This window comes from Rhyacophila brunnea, unplaced genomic scaffold, assembly GCF_057557595.1.
Source record: "Rhyacophila brunnea isolate RB1 unplaced genomic scaffold, BYU_Rbru_1.0 scaffold_14, whole genome shotgun sequence".
Taxonomy (NCBI): domain Eukaryota; kingdom Metazoa; phylum Arthropoda; class Insecta; order Trichoptera; family Rhyacophilidae; genus Rhyacophila; species Rhyacophila brunnea.
In genome coordinates, this window is record NW_028232796.1 from 28,135,053 (window position 1) to 28,145,028 (window position 9,976).

Genomic DNA, 9,976 nt, shown 5'->3' on the forward strand with positions numbered 1-9,976 from the left:
AACATGAATAATTTGCACGTGTTCGGGGAATGGTACAATACAAATTATGGTTTTTTGGAGCTAGAATCGGTTGGTCTGAACCGAATTTCTTCGGACAAACACCAAAACGTTGAGGGCACATACGCATGTATCCCACAAACAATTTATCACTATAACCCAAAGGGGGCCTTCACAATGTCACAAATAGCACAAAAAAGACAAAAAAAAGTGGTTTTCACTCGATTCACGAAGAACCTTGAGATTTTCCGAAAATTTTCCGACGACTTCGAATGCAAGAGGGCTCCCGTCGACGCCTGGGAGCAAAAACCGACTTTTCTGAAACACTTTCTCGCGACACTTTATCAAAAAACTAACATTCAAAAAGATTTTCCGGTTTTACGGCTTTCCGGAGGAATCTCTCGGAAAAGTTTTGTATCACCAGGTTGACATTCATGAGCCAAAACAGAGAAACCTTTTTTTTTTCAAAATCGGATGACTTTTCGATTTTTAAAGCACAAAAGACCCGGGAGCTACACGATGTACGTCTTACTCGAGAGTTTGTGGCAAAGCCAGTCTCACTCGTCAAGAACATTGAAGTTAAATTCCCTCCACCAAAACCCGCCCCGTACCACCCTCGGTCTTAATCGAGAGTATCACGGGACCCATCAATTGGTGATGTGAAGCATCTAAAAATTGGCCTGGGAGTGTCCTGGGAGAAGATGCCCAAGACTTAGGTTGCTACGCTCAAAGTGAGCTCTGACTGAGTTTACTGAGTTTACTCTAATGCAAAGTGCCAGGGAGAGAAAAAGCACATGGAATTTACTTTAAAGAAAAAGAAGCTACTATTTTAATATAACAAAGAACGAAGCTAATCATACAGGCAGCAAAATTTATGTGAAGAGATCTTCACGCCCGTAGTAAGACGCCGCAATTTTTTTGAATGCAAGATAGTTGGCCTTAGTAGCAACCAGGTCGGACGGGCCGATGGGTCCAACAGCTGGTTGGACCGACCTGAGCATTTCCTCCCGTTCGGAGCACATACTCAGACACTCCCATAGGATGTGATTAGCATCCTGTACCTCCCATCCGCATGGACATGTCGGATGGCTTACAAGTCCAAGCTCAAAGAGCCTGCCAGCGAAACCACCATGACCAGTCACAAATTGACTGGTGTAATGGTCTGGAGTCAAATACTTGGTTATCTCCATTCGCCACTGAATGTCTGGAAAAAAGCTGTATGTGTGCCGGCCCTTGGTGGATTCGTCCCACTTTCGCTGCCAGGTCTTAATGGCCGCATCTAGCGACATGAGTCTAATTTTGCGCTTCAGTAGTGCTAATCCCTCGCCAGCTAGCCGAGGGGGAGGGACAAGGTGAAAATCACCAACGTCGGCCTCCTCGCCCTTGAGGAGCAATATTGAAGCGCCGCTGACCTGAATATGCAGGTCAAGTGGGAGAATGCCGGCCAGGACCGGGAGCGCGTCAGTTGAGGTAGTACGGTAGGCCTTGGTAATGGACAGAAGCGCGATGCGCTGTCCTCTTAAAAGAGAGATTCTAAGTTTGACACTTTTGGGAATGCGCGGGCACCAAGCACTGGCGGCATAAGCCGCGATTCCCATAAAAATGGCGCCGTAGGCGATCTTGAGCGCCCTTACTTTTAAGCCCCATCCTTCACCAGCCATGCGGCCGATCCTCTGGAAGACCACCCCAGCCTTGTGGACTTGGGTTTCGGCATGGTGTAGGAAATTTAACATTGTGTCCATTTTGACGCCTAGATAGGTGACGATCTTCGACACTTTCACTCTCGTGTCACCGAATCGGACTGTGGGTAGTCTCGAACAGCTAAGTCGTCTCGGTCCTTTAAGGACAATGGCTTCTGTCTTGGAAGGTGCGAATGATAGTCTAGTTAATCTACCCCAAGCCTCAATTGATGCTAAAGCTTCGCCAACGGTGCTCTCAATCTTCGCTCTGCTGTCGGCCTCGACCAGCAGCAGCGCATCGTCTGCGTAGGCAATGACAGAACAGTTGGTTGGAAGCGGAATTCTAAGGAGATCGTCGAAGAGTACGTTCCAGAGAAGGGGCCCGAGGACTGAGCCCTGGGGACATCCCATGCTGGTGTTCCTCTTTATTGTGGTTGAACCAACTCGAAACTCGATCGATCTATTGGTGAAATAACTTTGAATTGACGCGAACAAATTTCCTGGTAGTCTCTTCAGCCGGAGCTTTCGAAGTATAAGAGGCCAAGACGCACTATCAAACGCACCTGCAATGTCCAGGAAAACTCCTAGGACGTATTTACGGCGAGAATTTTCAGCAATGGCAATCACGTTCCTTATGGCGTCGACTGTTGATTTGCCTCTTCTGAATCCAAATTGCTTATCGGAAAGCGGCGAGTGTGTCTCCAGGTGGGCTTCAATCCTGTGGCACAGTAGCTTCTCCAGCACTTTGCCCAGAGCGGGCAGAAGTGTTAGAGGGCGGTAGGCTTTGGGGCTAGACGGTTCTCGGCTGCCAGTTTTGGGGATTACCTTAAGTAAGACCCTCTTCCAGCAGTCGGGGAACGTGCCGCTTCTGATGCAGTCACTGAGGAGGGCTGTAATCTCTGGCGCGGCGATGGCCCATGTGCGTTTGACAAGTAAATTGTCAATGCAGTCCGGGCCCGGGGCCTTGCCAGCAATCAACGTGCGTATGATGTGGTTGATCTCCTGTTCGGAAGGCAACGATGAGTGATCCGTGTCGATGGGAAGAGAAGCCTCAAAGCGGGCCATCCTCATGGCGTCATCATCCCTGGATTCGTCATCCAGGGGGATGAGGGCCTCGAGTAGGACCGCAGCCGTTTCAGACTCGGTACTGGTGAATCCGCCACCCGGTTTCTCGATGCCGCACAGGAGGCTCGTCGGTCTGAGTCCCAGCCTCAATGCGCGGTATGGAGGACCCCAGGGGTCCGAACCTCCCTCAAGGGTGACGAAGTTACGCCAGTAGTCTTTCTTGGCTTGAGTAATCGCTTTCTTGTATTCCATTCGGGTGGATTTGGCCATGGTTGCAAGGGGATCGATGGAGGCAGGTGGTTGAGGCAGGGCGATGGGCCTTGCGCGCTTTTCTGAAAAGGTCACGCAGGCGCGAAACATGCTGCGTCCACCACGGCGACTGGCTTGGTGGCTTGGGCTTGCAGCGTCCAAGTGAAGCTTCGGCTGATCCGGTGATGTCTGCAGTCAGTCGTGAGGCGGCCGAGTGCAGGTCCGGAAATCGGGTTCTAGATGTCCTGTCAAGCTTTTTGGAGAGCACCTCTTCAAACTTTTCCCAATTCCCGTCGCGCGTTCTACGTTCTACGTTCTTCGCGCGGGGTTGGGGATACGTCAGAGACGCCATCGTGTGAGGAGACAGTGGCCAGCTCAAAAGTGATCAGCCGGTGATCACTCATGGAAGCGCTCTCATGGACTCTCCAGCCGCTGATTCGTCTCGCGACGGACTCAGTGGCCAGGGTGATGTCGATGTGGGTGCTTCCGGAGTTTGCGTGCGACACGAAAGTCGGCAAGCTGTTGGGGTCGTTGAGGACGACCAGGTTGTGCTGGTGAACCAGCTCCTCGATGACGTCCGCGTCGCATAGGGGGATATCCACGGGCGCCCAGAGGGGGGATTGCGAGTTTGCATCCGCACAGATGATGACATCCCTGCCACCAACTGCGCGTAGGATGCCGTCGAGCACTGATGCCACGTGTTCCTTTGTGCTCTTAAAGCTGAAGTAGGCGGAGATAACCATCACACTGCCTCCTCCGGGAAAGCTTATGTCTGCACATGCGACTAGCTCAGTTGACAGGTGCGAGAGCGAAAGCACGCCAAGGCGAGGGTCAAGAGCGAAGACGCAGGCCTTTGGCTCTGCACCCCTGGCGCTGACGACAAGGCCCGCGCACCCGAGTCCCTTTTCAGTGGCCTTGGGGCCCCTTTTAGAGCCCCAGTGGTACGGTTCCTGCACCAGCGCCAGAGACAAGCCTGTGGCCCGCATGGTCTCAATTAACTCCGCCGAGCCGGCGTCGCTCAGGTTGACGTTCAACTGAGCGAAGGTAATCATCGCGTGGCAGTGTAGTCCACCATAGCCCTCTCGCGCAGCTCAGCGTGTAGCCTTGCTGGGCAATCGAGACTGCCGGTGGAGTGATCAGACGGTTGCTTGTGTTTATGGCAGGCCACGCATTTGGGTGGGTTTCCTTTGTTGGGGCAGTCCTCGCGGTCGTGGCCGGAGATGGCGCAGTGGCTGCACGTCGGGGTTTTGTTAGAACAACCTTTGGCCATGTGACCGAAGAGCTGGCAAATATTGCACTTTACTACCCCAACGTAGTCCCTAAGAGGGAAGGATTCCCACCCCATGTAGAGTCTGTCTTCTGCTATTAGGGCAGACCAGAGGGCCGCCTAACATGGAGCGTACTCCACCTCCTCGGGAAGGTCCTGATCCTCACAACACACCATTCCTTGCGGCATCCACATCTGGCCACGCCCCATTAACGACTATACGATCGTCAAAAAACAAGACGCGCTCGCCTAAGTCACCTGGGAAGAAATCATCATCAAAAGCCACATCTCCGGACACTATCACCGAACCTGAAGCCAAAAAACCAAAATCCAAGAACCACCAACCAGCCCCTCGGCATGCTGACAACGACGTTTCTTCATCGTCTTCCGGCAGCGAATACGAGGAAACTGGGGAATACACTGCCGTCGACACGGACTTATATGAATCCGTCTATCAAGACGTGTCCACCTATATGAATGAAGTAATTGCGGCCTTCCGCGGCAAGCAAGCAGGAGCCAAGGAACGCATCAATAACGCCCTATTGAGCCTCTCAGAAGCACAAGGCAGGCAGAACATGACCATGGCAAAACTAGAAAAAAAGACCATTGCCCAAGAAGCCAATATTAAACACCTAGAGGGGCTACTAAAGGACAGGACAATTGGCCTCAATATGCAAAAGAAGGCTATCAAAGACCTGCACACGCAAACCAAAACCCTTAAGACGCTTCATTCACCAAAACCGACAGCATCGGCAAACTTCCACACCACCATCGCCGCAACGATGCCAGCGCCCACATCGTGGGCCACAGCCCTCGGCAGAAGAAGCCGCCCTCCCACTGCAACCTCCACAATACTCGCTCCACCTCCGGCCACCGTCAACAGCCATTTCCCGTCCCTGCCTTTAGCCCCCAGACCGGGCGTCCTATTTTTCCCGACCGGCTCTGGGGAAAAAACATCGGAAGCCACAAAGGACCTCCTGAAGAAGGCATTTGACCCCAGATCAATCGGGGTCCAAATTACAGGGATCCGAAACGTGAGAAACGGAGGAATTATTGTTCACCCCCGCTCCGAAGTCGAGGCCACGGCCCTCGTTAAGGCCATGGAGACCTCGGAGGCTGCCCTAAGAGCTGAGCTCGCCGGGAAAAAACAGCCTCGGGTTATTATTTTTAATCTCCCTTCAACCCTTACAGAACCCCAGCTCCGGGAAGCCATCTACACCTCCACCAAGGAGCAGACTGGTCTGCCGGAATCGGCGTACAGGGATATTCGACTCAGCCACAAAGCTGGCCCGAAGACCGGCAGATGTCACTTCGTGGTTTTCGTCCCTGGTGCAATTTGGTCTGCCCTTTTGGTGGAGGACAGGCTGTATATGGGATGGGAATCCTTCCCATTGAAGGACTTTGTGGGGGTAGTGAAGTGCAACATGTGCCACCTTTACGGCCATATGGCAAAGGGATGCAATTCAAAGACTCCCACATGCAGCCACTGCACTGCTTCCGGCCACGATCGCGCAGACTGCCCTCACAAGGAGATCCCACCCAAGTGCGTAGCCTGCTACAAGCACAAACAGCCGCATGACCATCCCACCAATAGCCTCGAGTGCCCTGCAAGACTCCACGCTGAGTTGCGCGAAAGGGCTATGGTGGACTACACTGCCGCTCGATGATCACCTTCGCCCAGTTGAACGTGAACTTGAGCGACGCCGGCTCTGCGGAGTTGATTGAGGTTATGCAGGCCGCCGGCATGTCGCTGGCGCTGGTGCAGGAACCGTACCACTGGGGTTCTGAAAAGGGCCCCAGGCTCGCTGAAAAGGGACTTAGGTGCGCGGGCCTCGTTGTCAGCGCCAGTTGTACAGAGCCAAAGGCCTGTATATTCGCTCTTGACCCTCGCCTTGGCGTGCTGTCGCTCTCGCATCTGTCGACTGAGCTGGTCGCGTGTGCAGACATCAGCTTACCCGGAGGAGGCAGCGTGGTGGTTATTTCCGCCTATTTCAGCTTTAAGAGTACAAAGGAACACGTGGTATCGCTGCTTGACGGCATCCTCCGCGCAGTTGCTGGCAGGGATGTCATCATCTGTGCGGACGCCAACTCGCAGTCCCCCCTCTGGGCGCCCGTGGATCTCCCCTTGTGCGACGCGGACGTCATCGAGGAGCTGGTGCACCAGCACAACCTGGTCGTCCTCAACGATCCGAATAGCATGCCGACTTTCACGTCGCATGCAAACTCCGGAAGCACTCACATCGACATCACTCTTGCCACTGAGTCCGTCGCGAGACGTATCAGGGGCTGGAGGGTCCATGCGAGCGCCTCCATGAGTGATCATCGGTTGATCACTTTTGAGCTGGCCGCTGACTCCTCGCACGATGGCGTCTCTGACGTATCCCCTTCCCCGCTCACGCGTTTCAGAACGCGTGACGGGAATTGGGAAAAGTTTGAAAAGGCGCTCTCCAAAAAGCTTGATAGGACTTCGAGATACCGTTTTCCGGACCTGCACTCGGCCGCTTCACGACTGACTGCAGATATCACCGGAGCAGCCGAAGCTTCACTCGGACGCTGCAAGCCCAAGCCACCCAGCCAGTCGCCGTGGTGGACGCAGCAAGTTTCGAACCTGCGCGACTTTTTCAGGAAAGCACGCAAGGTCCATCAACGTGCGCGCCGACTCAAGCAACCACCTGCCTCTATTGATCTTCTTGCATCCATGGCTAAGTCCGCCCGATACGACTACAAGAAAGCAATTACTCAAGCCAAGAAGGACTACTGGAGGAACTTCGTCACCATCGAGGGGGGTTCGGACCCTTGGGGTCCTCCATACCGTGCATTAAAGCTTGGTCTCAGACCGACGAGCCTCTTGTGCGGTATCGAGAAACCGGGTGGCGGATACACCAGTACCGAGTCTGAAACGGCTGCGGTCCTGCTCGAGGCACTCATCCCCCTGGATGACGAGTCCAGGGACGATGCCACCATGAGTATGGTCCGCTTTGAGGCTTCTCTTCCTATCGACACGGACCATTCATCGTTGCCCTCTGAACAGGAGATCAATCGCATCATCAGAACGTTGATTGTTGGCAAGGCCCCAGGCCCGGATTGCATTGACAATATACTTGTCAAACGCACATGGGCCATCGCCGCGCCAGAAATTACCAAACTTTTCAGTGACTGCATCAAGAGCGGCACGTTCCCCGACTGCTGGAAGCGGGGCTTACTGAAGGTAATCCCCAAAGCCGGCGGTCGAGAACCGTCAAGCCCCAAAGCCTACCGTCCTCTAACACTCTTGCCGGCTCTCGGTAAGGTGCTGGAGAAACTTCTGTGCTACAGGATTGAAGCCCACCTGGAAGAGCATGCGCCGCTTTCTGAAAAGCAATTTGGTTTCAGAAGAGGCAAATCAACGACAGACGCCATAAGAAACGTGATTGCCATCGCTGAAAATTCTCGCCGTAAATACGTCCTAGGAGTTTTCCTGGACATTGCAGGTGCGTTTGATAGTGCATCCTGGCCTCTTATACTTCAAAAGCTTCGGCTCAAGAGACTACCAGGAAATTTGTTCGCGTCGATTCAGAGTTATTTCACGAATAGATCGATCGAGTTTCGTGTTGGTTCTACCACAATAGAGAGGCGCACCAGCATGGGCTGCCCCCAGGGCTCTGTCCTCGGGCCCCTCCTCTGGAACGTGCTCTTCGACGATCTCCTTAGGATCCCGCTTCCAACCGATTGCACTGTCATCGCCTACGCTGACGATGCGCTGCTGTTGGTGGAGGCCGACAGCAGGGCGAAGATTGAGAGTGCCGTCGGCGAAGCCTTAAAGTCAATTGAGGCGTGGGGTAAAGTAAGCAGACTATCTTTCGCACCTTCCAAGACAGAAGCCATTGTCCTGAAAGGACCGGGACGACTAAACTGTAAGCGGCCACCCACAGTCCGCTTCGGTGACACGAGAGTGAAAGTGTCAAAGATCGTCACCTACCTGGGCGTCCAAATGGACACTATGTTAAATTTCCATCACCATGCCTTTACCCAAGTCTATAAGGCTGGGAGGGCCTTCCAGAGGGTGGGCCGTATGGCTGGTGATGGATGGGGCTTAAAAGTAAGGGCGCTTAAGATTGCCTATGGCGCCATTTATATGGGGATTGCCGCCTACGCTGCTAGTGCGTGGTGCTTGCGTATCCCGAAAAGTGTCAAACTTAGAAGCACTCTTTTAAGCGGACAGCGCAGCGCGCTGCTTTCCATAACCAAGGCCTACCGAACAACTTCTACGGCCGCGCTCCCGGTCCTGGCCGGCATTCTCCCACTAGATCTGCACATACAGGTCAGCGGCGCGTCAACGATGCTCTTCAAAGGCGAGGAGGCCGTTGTTGGTGACTTTCACCTAGCCCCGCCTCCTCGGCTTGTTGCTGAAAAAGTAACCTCGTTGAAGCGGACAATACGTCTCATGACGCTTGACGCGGCGTGGAAGACCTGGCAGCGACGGTGGGATGAATCAACCAAGGGCCGGCACACATATATGTTTTTTCCAAATATTAAATGGCGATTGGAGATAACCAAATATCTGACTCCTGACCATCACACCAGTCAATTTGTGACTGGACACGGTGGGTTCGCTGGCAAGCTCTTTGAGCTTGGACTTGTAAGCCGTCCGACATGTCCATGCGGAGGGGAGATTCAGGATGCCAACCACATCCTCTGGGAATGTCTTAGAATGTGCTCCGAACGGGAGGAGATGCTCAGGTCGGTCCAACCAGCTGTTGGGCCCATCGGGCCGTCCGACTTGGTTGCTACTAAGGCCAATTATCTTGCATTAAAAAAATTTGCGGCGTCTTACTGCGGGCGTGAAGATCTCTTCACATAATTTTTGCTGTCCGTATGATTAGCTTCATTATTTTGTTTTATATACACTAGAATCATTTTTATTTTGATAATTTCCCTGTGCTCTTCTCTCCCCGGCACTTTGCATTAGAAAGTAACTTTAAACTCAGTCAGAGCTCACTCTGAGCGTAGCAACCTTAGTCCTGGGTATCTCCTCCTAGGGCATTCCCGGTCTAAAACTTAACTAGATGCTTCACATCGCCAATGTAGGGTCACGTGATACGCCCGATTAAGACCGGGTGTGGTGCGTGGCGGGTTTTGGTTTGGAGGGATTAACTTCAATGGGGAGGAGTGCGCATCATATTCGGCATGCAGTCGCGTGATGGTGTGTAGGCAGGGAGAGAGAAGACGAGTGGAGATTATATTGGATTTGGTTGTCCGTCACACGGCCGGTAGCTTGACGTTTAGATAGTGTTTTAACACTTTGTCGGGGGTGGCCGAAGCGAAGCAGTAGTTATGTATACAAAGTGGATACCTACTTGGCTATCAGGGGTGCCCAAGTCAGGGGTCGGGGTCCAGATGGGGTCCCTTGACTTCCGGTCAGGGGAGGTCAAGTTGGGCCCGCGGTCCAAAAATGGTCCCTATCCAAAATTGTACAGGGACACGGGGGGGGATAAAGCGGACCTCAGAGACAATAAGTTGTCGAAGTTGGCGCGAATATATGCTGTATTGGGTGAAAAAATGGGGTGAAGGGAGAAAAAGCGTTGTCTGGCTAAGTGCCGTAGGTATTGAGTTGAAATGAAAAATTTGAGAAAAAAATTACAAGTCCAAAATTGGCTTGATGTAGATGTAGGTAGAACATTGAAGTTAAATTCCCTCCACCAAACCCGCCCCGCACCACACTCGGTCTTAATCGAGAGTA